The 14,173-nt window shown below is 43.6% G+C and overlaps 1 long non-coding RNA gene across 1 annotated transcript in view; it reads left to right on the top strand.

The window, feature by feature from the left end:
* The window catches only part of LOC130277709 (uncharacterized), a 103,884-nt gene extending 101,820 nt beyond the window's left edge, over nucleotides 1-2,064 (top strand). The window contains exon 6 of the long non-coding RNA XR_008845542.1: nucleotides 1,887-2,064. This is a non-coding gene — a long non-coding RNA (uncharacterized LOC130277709). The remainder of the gene's footprint in view (nucleotides 1-1,886) is intronic.
* Nucleotides 2,065-14,173: the final 12,109 nt, after the last annotated feature.

Raw genomic sequence — 14,173 nt, 5'->3', positions numbered from 1 at the left:
ATGTGGTATGCACTTATGATGGAAGGACAATGCACTCCAGTACGCTTAAAGCAGTATTTGTGTACAACACCAGCCAGTGTGTACTTTTGGCTGGCCTTTCACAGTATCTAGGCCCTTTAGACTTTAACAGGAATAATATAGTACACCACTGAGATGTAAGTATGTGGTATGCACTTATGAGGGAAGGACAATGCACTCCAGTACGCTTAAAAAAGTATTTGTGTACAACACCAGCCGGTGTGTACTTTTGCCTGGCCTTTCTCAGTATTGAGGCCCTTAAGACTTTAACAGGAACAAAATAGTACATCACTGAGATATATGTATGTGGTATGTACTTATGAGGGGAGGACAATGCACTCCAGTATGCTTAAAACAGTATACGCGTACAACACCAGCCAGTCTATACTTTTGGCTGGCCTTTCACAGTATCTAGGCCCTTAAGACTTTAACAGGAACAAAATAGTACACCTCTTAGATGTATGTATGTGGTATGAGCCTATGAGGGGAGGACAATGTACTCCAGTACGCTTAAAAAAGTATTTGTGTACAACACCAGCTGGTGTGTACTTTTGGCTGGCCTTTCACAGTATCTAGGCCCTTAATACTTTAACAGGAACAACATAGTACACCACTGAGATGTACGTATATGGTACGCACTTATGAGGGGTGGACAATGCTCTCCAGTACGCTTAAAACTGTTTTTGTTTACAACAACAGCAATACACACCAGTGCTGCAGCACACAGTTGCTGTGTACTACACCCAAAATTGCACTTTCTCTCTCAGTCTTACTCCCTTCCCTATCAGTGCTTCTAGGAAGGATTTGTGCTTTAGCTGAATTGCTGCTGTTCTGTTCAACACACTGTGCAACACACTGTTCTCTGTCCCTCTCTGTAATAGAACGCTGTAGTGACTGGGAGGTGAATTGCTGCTGTAAAAATGTTTTCTGTCAACACACACTTCTCTCTGTCCCTCTCTCTCTGTGCAACAGAACACTGATGTGACTGGGAGATGAATAGCTGCTGGAAAAATGCTTTTCTGTCAACACACACTGCTATCTGTCCCTCTCTATCTCTCTGCAATAAAAGTCTGAAGTGATTCACATAGAAGGTAGTGCGGCACTGCGTGAGTGTACTGGATTTGGGATGGCAGGTAGGACTTGGTGTAGCTGTAATGCCTCAGGTGGTGCTCAGATAATGCAAGCAAAGTTCATAGCATCCGTGAAGAGAACTGAAAATATCGTCACTCACCAATGTGGCTGCAGGGTCTTCTTTATTGAGACATACTCACATGCGGGGTACAGAAGAGAGGGGTGTGGGGGGACAAGTGGTGGTGACCGAGCTCTAGTTTCGCACACTTAGTGTGCTTCGTCCGGCCGGACGAAGCACACTAAGTGTGCGAAACTAGAGCTCGGTCGCCACCACTTGTCCCCCCACTCCCCTCTCTTCTGTACCCTGCATGTGAGTATGTCTCAATAAAGAAGACCCTGCAGCCACATTGGTGAGTGCCGCTATTTTCATTTCTCTTCACGGATACTAAAAGGCTGAAGTGACTGGCCGCAAGATGGCTGCCGATTATATAGGGCTGTGACATCACAGGGGTGCCGGCTGCATGTTGCATGTGGTTCAGGGTCATCCCGCCGACCCTTGTTCCCGCCTTCCCAGGATTCATTGCCCTGTGTCCTCACATGTGGATCCGCCATTTTAGATGCCCTGGAGCCTGGACTGCACTAAGTGGAGTTTAATGAAATGATTTGCGCGATCGTGGCAATATTCGCATTTGTTTCGAATAAAATTTCTCCTGAAATTCGTAACGAATATCGATTTCTCAGATTCGATTCGCTCATCCCTAGTCAACATATGTAAAGTGTTTTTTTTTATGTTACAGCCTATATGAAATGAGTTAGAAATAGCTGGGCTCATCCTGCTATTCCATCTTCTCCTGTCATTCAGTCATTGAGGTACACAAGTTCTGGAAGTCACTGTTAGGACCCTAGAAAGGCAAGTGCTTTAGATGAATTCAGTTCAGCCAACTAGTAACGAGCTAATGTCATTTCAAGTAAATATTTCTTTAGTTAATAAATGACAAAAACCTGCACTAAACTGGGTAACCTATATAAAAAATAAAACATCTTTTTCCTAGGCACGTTGGATATATATCAGGGAATATGTGTGTTTTGCTGATACTGTAGCTTTTGTCTGTAGCAATGTCTGGAGTAAATGCAGTATTTTGATTTATGTGTGGGTTCCATATTCTTAAAGGGGTAATCCAGAAATAGAAAAGCAGTAAATTGCTTCCAAAAATCAGCTTTATGTTTCTAATCCTGAATAACCCCTTTAGTTTTGGTGGCCAACACTGGAAGCCTTGGTTCATCACCCTTTTCTTGTACAATAAGATATTGAGAATGAGGTGAAAAGACGTAGATGCACAGTGATGAAGGTCAAAAGGCTCCACCTAGGTCAAAAACACATGCAGACATCCCAAAAATGTAAACAATCCAGCGGGCGCTAGGACCAATCGGCAATTATCCTTCTTAAAGAGAGCAAACAATTTCCAAACAAAATACGCAAAAAGTATAAACAGAATAAAAATCTATTCTTTTTGCGGATACTTGAATTTCCATGGCAGTGCACTGTGTGAAGAGCGCAACAGAATCCTGTTGGAATCAATGGGACTCTGCTGCAGCGGAATATCCATGCAGAATATTTCTACGGATCCATGTGGAATATTCCTTTGCACAGACATTCTGCTATGTAAACATACCCTAAGGTATGTTTATATGATATCCATAGGGGCGGATTACCTGCAGATTTTCTGCTGCGTATCTGCTGCGGAAAATCCACAGTGGATTTTGCTACCATTGACTTTTATGTGTCCGTAGGAAAATCTGCTAATTTATCTCTAATGTGGAATTTCTGCTGACCCATTGAAGTCAATGGTAGCAAAATCAGCTGTGGATTTTCCGCAGCAGATACGCAGCGAAAAATCCGCAGGTAATCCCCCCATGTGAACTTACCTTTAGAGCTCGGTCACACAAGCAGATTTATTTGCGGGTTTCCCGCTGTATATTTGAAAGGGGGTGGGCTCTTCGCGGCTGTCCACAGCAGTTTTTCCGCTGCGGAATTTCCGCAGCAGGAAATCTGCCGCAAGCCCCATTAAAGTCGATACGGTCTGCGGGGGATTTTCCGCAGCAGAAAATCGGCCGTGGATAGCCGCGAAGAGCCTGCCCCCTTTCAAATACGCAGTGGGAAACCCGCAAATAAATCTGTTCGTGTTAATGAGCCCTTACTTTGGCCAGGAGCTCACTCTCTGTACTGCAGTCCATGCTGAAGCACTCTTCTCCATCCTGCTCTGTTATGACACATGCAGCTCCAAGGGCTGGATTCAGGTTTAATTACTAAAGGGTAGACATAGACAGTGGTACCACACACGATAAGTAGAAAATGCAGCAAAAGACCACAAAATTCTGACCCTAGAACAAAACTGCAAAATCAATTCAAACACCTGCTCAGATGGCTATATAATTTAGAGGGATTCTGTATTAGTTGCTATATTTCCAGACCAGAATTTAAAATTCAGACCAGTCCTTCTGGTTCAGAGACAATGGCCCCTCAGATTGTCCTTCTCTGCTGATACAGAGTCTGACAGCCATTCACCTACCACTGTTCTCCTAAAAACAAGGAAGGCCTTGTGGGCCACTGGTGACAATGAAGTGGGCAGAGGGGACCCTAGGCAGGTTGTGATTAAAGGGTTTTTACAGGAAATTTTTTTATTTGACTATGCTACAGGGGCTGTAAAGTTAATGTAGTTCATAATATAGTGTCTGTACTGGTCTCTAGTGGTTGGTCTCGTATTTTTATGTGATCTTTGCTCTAGATGTTAATTTTTAACCGCATACAAAATGACTCTTGTCTCGGGTATTTCCCAGGATGCAGTGTGGCCGAGACCTGACATCACTAGTCAGGTGATGACAGGGAGCCTGTCTGCTTCAATGGGTGGAACAGCTAGAAGCATCCTGATTAGAAAGCGCTGACCTTTTTCATTGAATCTAGCTTGTTTGTTGTTCAATGGGTGGGTGGGAGGTAGGAAAGTGGAATTCTGGGATTTGTAGTAAAAAAGAAAACTTCAACAGGAAATACAAATTCAAAAAAAGAAAGCCACAGCTTTATGGTAATCTCACAACATAGCCATTTAACCCAAAGACAAACACAAATCCTTCCTAAGCATGTTCATTAATGTCTGGCAGGTAGGTACTAAAATCACCTTATGGGGGATAACCCATTTAATTCTACCACTGGAGAACTAGCTCTGTTACTGCAAGTCTGTAAGTTTAGTAGTGTTTAGTGGCCTCTTCTGAGACACTGCATTCCACATGAGGCAAGACTCTCATCTCATCTTATGGTAGAGGTAGCCTTGGCCTCAACAACTGGAATCGTAAAGCATCAAAGCTTTAGAGTCCCTGAAATAAATTTTTTAAGTAACATTTAGTTAGTATACTATTAAGTGAAATAACTCGAGGAAAAAAAACTGCAGATAGGGGATCATTTTTAAACTTCGGGGTCTGAGTGCTGGGGCCCCGCGCGATCTCCTGTACGGGCCTTCTGCTCTCCACTGGAACGGCACACCATGACCCTCGCTTGTAGTGGGGGCTGCCATGCCTCCTCCATATATCTCTATAGGAGAGCCGAACGGCTCTCCCATAGAGAGATATAGAGGGGGCGTGGCGGCCTCCACATCGGGTGGGGATCATGAAGGGAGAGAAGAGGGCCAGTACAGGAGCTTGGACCCCCCCAATCTAAGTTTTTTCCCAAGAAAATGCTCCTTTAACATCTCTTATAGAAAGCCCCTCTAAATGGAAAAGTCAGAGAGGAGAAATGCTGTTCTCCTCAGATTATTTAAACTTTAGCCCCTCTGACCTTTCTGATTTCTAGCTCCAGGCTTCTCAGCATTTATAGTACCTCCGCCAAAGAGCTTCTTAATGATCTGCATGTCATAGGAAAGAGTCAGATCAGTAGGAAAAGATTGTAAATCTATGCTATCAAGCATAGCTTTCCACATTACATCACATGACCTTCATACAACCAGAGATCAGTATATCTCCTTAACTTGATCTATCGGAATACAGCCTCACCATCCAGATTCACTTGAACTTTTCAATGTATAAAAAGAAAAGGGAATATACAATACACTATAACTGTAGCCCAGATGCCAACAGTGCTTACATTGGCCCATTTCTCTGCCTGTTGCCTATTATAGGCATAGGCCATTGTTTTTCATTAGCATTTAAAGGGGTACTCCGCCCCTAGACATCTGATCACCTATCCAAAGGATAGGGGATAAGATATCAGATCGCTGGGGTCCCGCTGCTGTTCGCTCTGTGTGTAAAGACGGGCGATCCAGCATGAGGTCATGGCTCCGCCCCCTCGTGACATCACGGCCCACCCCCTCAATACTAGACTTGTATTGAGGGGGTGGACCGTGATGTCACGAGGGACGGAGCCATGACATAACGATGCTCCGGCCCCTGTATTGCCCGTCATTATGCGCAGAGTGAACTCGCTCTGTGCAGTAATGATAGCTCGGTGCCGCAGCGGCGATCCTGGGGGTCCCCAGCAGTGGGACCTCGGCATCCTTTGGATAAGGGATAAGATGTCTAGGGGCGGAGTACCCCTTTAACTATTTCTTCTTCTTGATTCAATAGAATGTGTTGCCAGATGCAGTTGGCTTGACAAGAGCTTTGTTTGGCCCATGAGAATGAGGATATGCCAATATGTCTATAATAGTGTATTTTAGAGATGTGTACCAATCTGTAGTCTTCAGAGAAGGCATCTAAGAATGTGCAATACAATTGTCAAAGGCTATAAATTATATGGATTTCCATTTCTTTATATAGATTTCTATCTGAAACTGTAGAAAGAAGAGCAATTAACTTCCTATCTCATTTATGTTCTTATTGAACTACATTTTCCTTCATATCTTGTTATTCCTCTGTTTCTCTCAGAGGTAAGATCTTCCACATCTGAGAATAATTGATGGCTGTGGGCAGTTTCACATACATGTGATGGAAAAACAAGGTGAAATAAACATGGACCATCTCTACTAGCTTCTGTCAATGTGATTTATTTTTTGCTTATTTGATCTTACAAAAAAAAAAAATGCTTTAGGATAAATCTTGGTATTCTAGGGTTAAACATGTTTGTATTCAAAATGGTGAATACCAATAACCCAGCAGCAGAGGACGCTCAGCAGAGGAGGAAGCATAACTCTGTGGATTGCCGGCCGGACGTCACTGTGTAAGAAGGGCTTGGGAATGCACCCCTTTGCACCAAGCAGGTCTTTTCTCTATAACTAAGAATGGGGATTGCAATTGGAAGGGGGCTCGTAAGTTTCATTATCATCAGTGTCTCCGCGCTACAAGCCTGTAACAACAGTTTAGTGTGGGGGATGCTTCTGATAGATTCCATTTAACCTCCTAAGGATGCAGGGTGTACGCCTTGAACGCCCTGCACCCGGTCCCCTGCTATGACGTGGGCTCACCAGCTGACCCCGTGTCATAGTAGGATGGTCCCAGCTACTATCAACGGCCAGGATCCGTGTCTAATACCAATCGCGGTGATGCCCAGCATTAACCCCTTAGACGCGGCGATCAAAGTTGAAATGAAAAAAAAAAAAGCATTCTCGGCATGTTAGTCGGTGCTGATTGGTGTCCCGATCAGCTTAGAGAACGACGGGAGGGCCCTTACCTGCCTCCTCATCATCTGATCTCTTCTGCGATGCTGCAATGCTGCAATGTAAAAAAGTAAAAAAATTAAGTTAATAAATGTGAATTAAACCCTACAGTATACCCTACAGAAAATGTATAAAAAGAGATGCAAAATTCCCATCAAAACAAAAATGGTACTGATAAAAACTACAGACAACAACGCAAAAGATAAACCCTCGTATAGCCCCGTATGTGGAAAAAGAAAAAAGTTATAGGAATCAGAAAATGACAATTTTAAACATTCAAATTTTGGTGCATGTAGTTATAATTTCTTTAAGTAGTAAAATTAAATAAAACCTACATACATTTGGTATCCTTGTAAACATATGGACCTACATAAAGGTGTAATTTTTACGAAAAGTGCACTGCGTAGAAATGAAAGGCACTAAAAATTACAAATGGCTTATTTTTTCAATTTTGTCCCACAAATAATTTTATTTGGTTTTACCGTACATTTTGCAGAGAAATTATTGATGTAATTACAAATTGTTAGCGCATAAAACAAGCCCTCATATAGGTCTGTAGGTGGAAAACTGAAAGTGTTATGATTTTTAGAAGGTGAGGAGGAAAAAACTAAAGCGGAAAAACCCTGAGTCTGTAAAGGGTTAAGGTTTATATCAGAGGAGTAGAGATCTTTTAGTTGCATAGAGCTCAAAGGAAAGAAACAAAAAGTGGCACAAAATAAAAGTATAATAATTATACAAATAACTTTCAGTTACAGAAACCTAGATAGGACTATGTAAATGTTTAGCATCAAGATATGAAAGTTCCTTTAGATGTCCTCAGCAGGGTGGTTCTCTCTTTTGTGACAAGGATACTTAAAGGGGTACTCTGCCCCTATCCAAAGGATAGGGGATAAGATGTCTGATTGTGGGAGTCCTGCCGCTGGGGACCCCCACAATCTCTACTCAAGCACCCACTTGTCACCAGCAGCACAGAGGGAAGATACCTCCGTGACTGATGACTAACGATACAGGGGACGGAGTATTGTGACATCACGGCTCCGCCCCCATGAGATGTCCCATCCCACCCCCTTAATGCAAGTCTATGGGAGTGGGCATGGCAATACTCCGGCCCCTGTATCATGAGTCATCAGACAAGAAGTGATCTTCGCTCCATGCAGGTGACAAGTGGGTGTTGCAGTAGAAATTGCGGGGTTCCCCAGCTATCCGACATATTATCCCCTATCCAAGGTCATTGAGAGGGCAATTTATGTGCCTGAAGTGCATCTATAATTGGGCACATCATGCATCATGAACCAGCCATGGACCTGCCGGTAAAGGTGGACATCAGCGACTGTGAGATAGAGATCACTGCTTCTGCGGCAGTGCGGCACATTAAATGGCTGATCTGATCACCTGCAACACCACCGCAAGGATCAGATCAGCTAAGATGGCGGACGGTGGTCCCTTCACCTGCCTCTGGCTGTCCTCATGGCATCTTCTCCTCTGGTCTGAGAAGAAGATCGTCAATAACACTGATCAGTTCTATGCATATGCATTTTAATTAAAAAAAAAGCGTAAACAACTATAAATAATAAACATATTTGGAAAAAAAAATAAAAAAATAATCATATTTGGTATAGCCATCTGCGTAATTGTCCGAACTATAAAAATATAATGTAAATGATCCCGTATGGGGAACGGCGTAAATGTAAATTCAGTTTTTTACTCACATCACATTGAAAAAAAACAAAAAATAAAGTGATCAAAAGTCAGATATACATAAAAGTGAGACTAAAAATAAACAGATCATGGCACAGAAATTAAGCCCTCGCCTATCCCCCTATAAGAAGAAATTAGACTTTTTAAAAGCAGTACAATAATAGCAAAGAATGTAACCATGGATATTATTTTAATGTTTTTGACCCACAGAATATAGAAAAAAAAAGTAATTTTTACTGTAAAGTGTACGGCGTGAAAATGAAACCCCCCAAATTTTCAAATTTGCGATTTTTGTTTACATTTACTTACACAAAAAATATTTTTGGGGGTTTAACATACATTTTGGGGTAAAATGAGTAATGTCATTACAAAAAACCATTGGTCTTGCAAAAAAACAAGCCTTTATATGGGTCTGTAAATAGAAATATAAAAGAGATATGGATTTAAGAAGGCGAGGAGGAAAAAACTAAAATGTTAAAATAAGTTGGCCTGGTCCTTCAGGCCAAAATGGGCTGTGTCCTTAAGGGGTTAAAGGAAGAGGCAGCAAGGTCTTGATAACTTTGAACGCTGACAGCTTCAATGCTCAGCAGAGACTGTTCTCTAGTAGCCCTAAAATTCAAGGCAATTCAATGAAGCAACCATCCTGTTTCTCTCAGTCCATTGACATGCTTCCTTCAATAGTCCGTCAAATGGATAAAATGTCTTTTAATGTGTTGTAAAGGCATGTCTAGCAGTACCAAGACACTACCTAAAAGTAATATCTGAAAACCTACTTATAGGGCAGCAGAGGAAACAATGTTATGTCTTCTTGTGGAAATACCCAGGGGAGGATTTATCAAGGGCAAAATAGTGAATATTCTGTGAAAAAAATGTTAATATGCTTGGGTTGAATATTTAAAGTAAAACATATGAAGAAGCTTGCATATTTTAAAGGAGTACTACCGTGCTGACATCTTAGGGCTGGTTCACATCACGTTTTCCGCAATACAGGACCGCATACAGCAGGGGAGTGCTAAAAACTAGCGCTGCCGTATTGAGCTGTATGTGGTCCCGTATGTAATTAATTTCAATGAGCCAGCCGGAGTGAAACGTTCGGTCCGGTCGGCTCATTTTTCCCCCGTATGCGCTTTTACACCCGTACCTAAAACCGTGGTTGACCACAGTTTTAGGTACGGTTGTAAAAGCGCATACAGGGGAAAAATGAGCCGACGGGACCGAACGTTTCACTCCGGCCGGCTCATTGAAATGAATTACATATGGGACCGCATACAGCTCAATACGGGAGCGCTAGCTTTTAGCTCTCCCTTGCCGTATGCGGTCCCGTATTGCGGAAAACGTGATGTGAACCAGCCCTCATCCTCTATCTAAAGGATAGGGAATAAGTTGCCTGATCACGCGAGGTCCTGCCACTGGGGACCCCCGCAATCTCGCACGCAGCACCCCGCTCTCATCAGGCCCGGAGCGATCACAGGGCCAGAGTATAGTGATGTCACAGCTCTGCCCCCATGTGACATCACGCTCTTCCCCCTCAATGTAAGTCTATGGCAGGGGGCGAGACAGCTGTCTCGCCCCTGCCATAGACTTGCATTGAGGGGGCGGAGCGTGATGTCACACGGGGGCGGAGCTGTGACGTCACGATCACCAACCCCGTCATCATACCCGGAGCGGATGTTCGCTCCAGGGCCTGATGAGAGTGGGGTGCTGCATGCGAGATCGCGGGGGTCCCCAGCGGCGGGACCCCGTGCGATCAGGCATCTTATCGCTTATCCTTTAGATAGGGGATAAGTTGTCAGCACGGTAGTACCCCTTTAATAATTTTTTTTGTGCAGACATAATGTAAAAAAATAAACACAAATCACAGGAACAATTCCCTTAATGATATAGTCCCCTCCCATCCCAGTGTCTAGTCAGACCACACTACAGTTATTTACAAATCAACCTGAGACATAACTGTATGCCGAGCTTTGCAGCAATTCAACATTTCTGTGTATTTATATATAAAAGCAGGTAACAATGAGTTTAGAAACCATGTTTGATATGTACCCACATCTATATTGAACCATACTATTGTTTTTAGAAATATACAAGACTCCTAGGCACTAACAAAGTAAAAGTTCCTTATGTACCGAAATCATTTCGATTAAACTTAATTTTGTTAATATGTAAGTGCTCGTAGTAAAGTTAATATATAGAGACCTAATCATTTTCCCTTGTAGTTATATTAAATTATATTACTGTACAAAACCGTTCTCTTTCATTAAAGCACATTTAAACAAGAATCTAATCTACAATGTGTAAGTGGGAATAGTTGGCAGGTGTGTGAATGGGTAATGTAGGGAAACAAAGAGACCTATTTCTATTGCCTTGATAAAGAACTCACAAGAATGTGTCTTCTTTCCAATGATAAACATCATGAAAAAATTATACACTGTATTTATGTATATATATATATATATATATATATATATATATATATATATATATATAGTACCCAGTAGCACCTATCTTAGAGCACATAATGGCAGTATAGATCTGTATTAAAAAGGACCTGTGACAACCTCAAAAATTGATTTATGTTAAATAAAATATGTTAAACTTAATATTTATGTTAAAATAAATTTAACATTTAGCGGTATGTAAGAGGTATACACATCACCTGACCATAAAATCCCACCCAACATCTTATATTCACTGCCTTTATTTGAATTAAGTTCACGCCCATCAGACTTGTCAGACAAATTGTAAACTTACATATCCCCAGAATGGGAGGGTGCATTAAAGGGGTACTCCTGTGGAAAACTCTTTTTTTTTTTTCATCAACTGGTGCCAGAAAGTTAAACAGATTTGTAAATTACTTCTATTAAAAAATCTTAATCCTTCCAGAACTTTTTAGGGGCTATATACTACAGAGGAAATGTTTTACTTTTTAGATTTCTCTGATGTCATGACCACAGTGCTCTCTGCTGACCTCTGCTGTCCATTTTAGGAACTGTCCAGAGGAGTAGAAAATCCCCATAGTAAACATATGCTGCTCTGGACAGTTCCTAAAAATGGACAGCAGAGGTCAGCAGAGAGCACTGTGCTCATGACATCAGAAAAATCTAAAAAGTAAAGCATTTTCTCTGTAGTATATAGCCCCTAAAAAGTACTGGAAGGATTAAGATTTTTTAATAGAAGTAATTTACAAATCTGTTTAACTTTCTGGCACCAGTTGATTTAACCCCTTAAGGACAATGGACGTACTCCTACGCCCCCGTTTCCGAGTCCTTAAGGACCGAGGACGTAGGAGTACGTCCTGTCCTTTCCCGGCCCCCTGCCGCTAGCCGGAGGGGAGCCGGTGCCCGATGCCTGCTGAAATCGTTCAGCAGGCATCGCGGCATATCGCCCAGGGGGGTCATTATGCCCCCCCATGTCGGCGATGGCCGCAGATCGCTGGACAATTCAGTCCAGCGATCTGCGGCGATTCCGGGTCAATCGGGTCTCCAGTGACCAGGTGACCCGGAATTACTGGCTGATCGGGGCCGTCAGAGACGGCCCCGAACAGCCAGAGCCTGCAGGGGTGAGGTGGCACTGGTGCCACCTCACGATCGCCCTGATTCGTCGGCCGGATTACCGGCCGACTAATCAGGGCGCCTGCTGCGGGTGTCACTCCCGCACCCGCTCCGCCCCTCTTCAGGAGGACGTGAGCAGGTGCGGGACGTGCACCCCTGGTGCTGGGGACCCCGATCCCCGGCGTTAATGTTGGGATCGGGGCCCCAGGAGCGACGACGGCGGCGGCGGCGGGACTGACCTGTGCGGCGATCAAGCAGCAGCAGGAGGTGAGTGACAGCCTCCTGCTGTTGCTTAACAACAGCTCCCAGCATGCAAAAAGCGCATGCTGGGAGCTGTAGTTATGCAACAGCAGGAGGCAGACCACCACAACTCCCAGCATGCACTTATGGGCATGCTGGGACTTATGGTTTTGCAACAGCTGGAGGCACATTCTTTCTATGGAAAAGTGTACCTTCAGCTGTTGTGTAACTACAACTCCCAGCTTGCACAAACAGCTTAAGTGCATGCTGGGAGTTGTAGTGGTGCATCTGGTGGTTGCATAACTACAACTGTAGTTTTGCAACAGCTGAAGGCACACTGAGTTAAGTAGCAAACCAGTGTGTCTCCAGCTGTTGCATAACTACAATCCCCAGCATCCCCAGCCAAAGTAGTATGCCTCCCGCTGTTGCATAACTACAACACCCAGCATGCCCTTCCGCTGTCCGTACATGCTGGGGGTTGTAGCTTTTGCAACAGCTGAAGGCACACTGGTTGCAAAAGACTGAGTTTGTTGCCAAACTCGGTGTTTCACAACCTGTGTGTCTCCAGCTGTTGCAAAACTACAACTCCCAGCATGCACTGATAGACCGTACATGCTGGGAGTTGTAGTTTTGCAACAGCTGGATGTTCCCCCCCCCCCAATGTGAATGTACAGGGTACACTCACATGGGCGGAGGATTACAGTAAGTATCCGGCTGCAAGTTTGAGCTGCAGCAAATTTTCTGCTGCAGCTCAAGCTGCCAGCGAGAAACTACTGTGAACCCGCCGCCCGTGGGACTGTACCCTAAAAGCACTACACTACCACACAATAAAATAAAAAGTAAAAAAACACTACATATACACATATCCCTACAATAAAAATGAAAAACGTCTGGTACGCCACCGTTTCCAAAACGGAGCCTCCAGCTGTTGCAAAACTACAACTCCCAACATGCACTGATAGACCGTACATGCTGGGAGTTGTAGTTTTGCATTAGCTGGATGTTCCCCCCCCCCCCCCCCAATGTGAATGTACAGGGTACACTCACATGGGCGGAGGATTACAGTAAGTATCCGGCTGCAAGTTTGAGCTGAGGCAAATTTTCTGCCGCTGCTCAAACTGCCAGCGAGAAACTACTGTGAACCCCCCGCCCGTGCGACTGTACCCTAAAAACACTACACTACACTAACACAAAAAATAAAATAAAAAGTAAAAAACACTACATATACACACACCCCTACACAGCCCCCCTCCCCTCCCCAATAAAAATGAAAAACGTTTGGTACGCCACTGTTTCCAAAACGGAGCCTCCAGCTGTTGCAAAACAACTACTCCTAGTATTACCAGATAGCCACTGACTGTCCAGGCATGCTGGGACTTTTACAACAGCTGGAGGCACCCTATTTGGGAATCACTGGCGTAGAATACCCCTATGTCCACCCCTATGCAATCCCTAATTTAGGCCTCAAATGCGCATGGCGCTCTCACTTTGGAGCCCTATCGTATTTCAAGGCAACAGTTTAGGGTCACATATGGGGTATCGCCGTACTCGGGAGAAATTGTGTTACAAATTATGGGGGGTATTTTCTGCTATTACCCTTATTAAAAATCTAAAATTTTGGGGAAACCAACATTTTAGGTAAAATTTTTTTTTTTTTTTTACATATGCAAAAGTTGTGAATCACCTGTGGGGTATTAAGGTTCACATTACCCCTTGTTACGTTCCCCGAGAGGTCTAGTTTCCAAAATGGTATGCCATGTGTTTTTTTTTTGCTGTCCTGGCACCATAGGGGCTTCCTAAATGCGGCATGCCCCCAGAGCAAAATTTGCTTTCAAAAAGCCAAATGTGACTCCTTCTCTTCTGAGACCTGTAGTGCGCCAGCAGAGCACTTCTCACCCCCATATGGGGTGTTTTCTGAATCGGGAGAAATTGGGCTTCAAATTTTGGGGGGTATTT

Source organism: Hyla sarda, chromosome 6 (genome assembly GCF_029499605.1).
Source record: "Hyla sarda isolate aHylSar1 chromosome 6, aHylSar1.hap1, whole genome shotgun sequence".
Lineage (NCBI taxonomy): Eukaryota > Metazoa > Chordata > Amphibia > Anura > Hylidae > Hyla > Hyla sarda.
The sequence above is the reverse complement of the archived record's forward strand: the minus strand, read 5'-3'. Positions and strand labels throughout refer to the sequence as shown.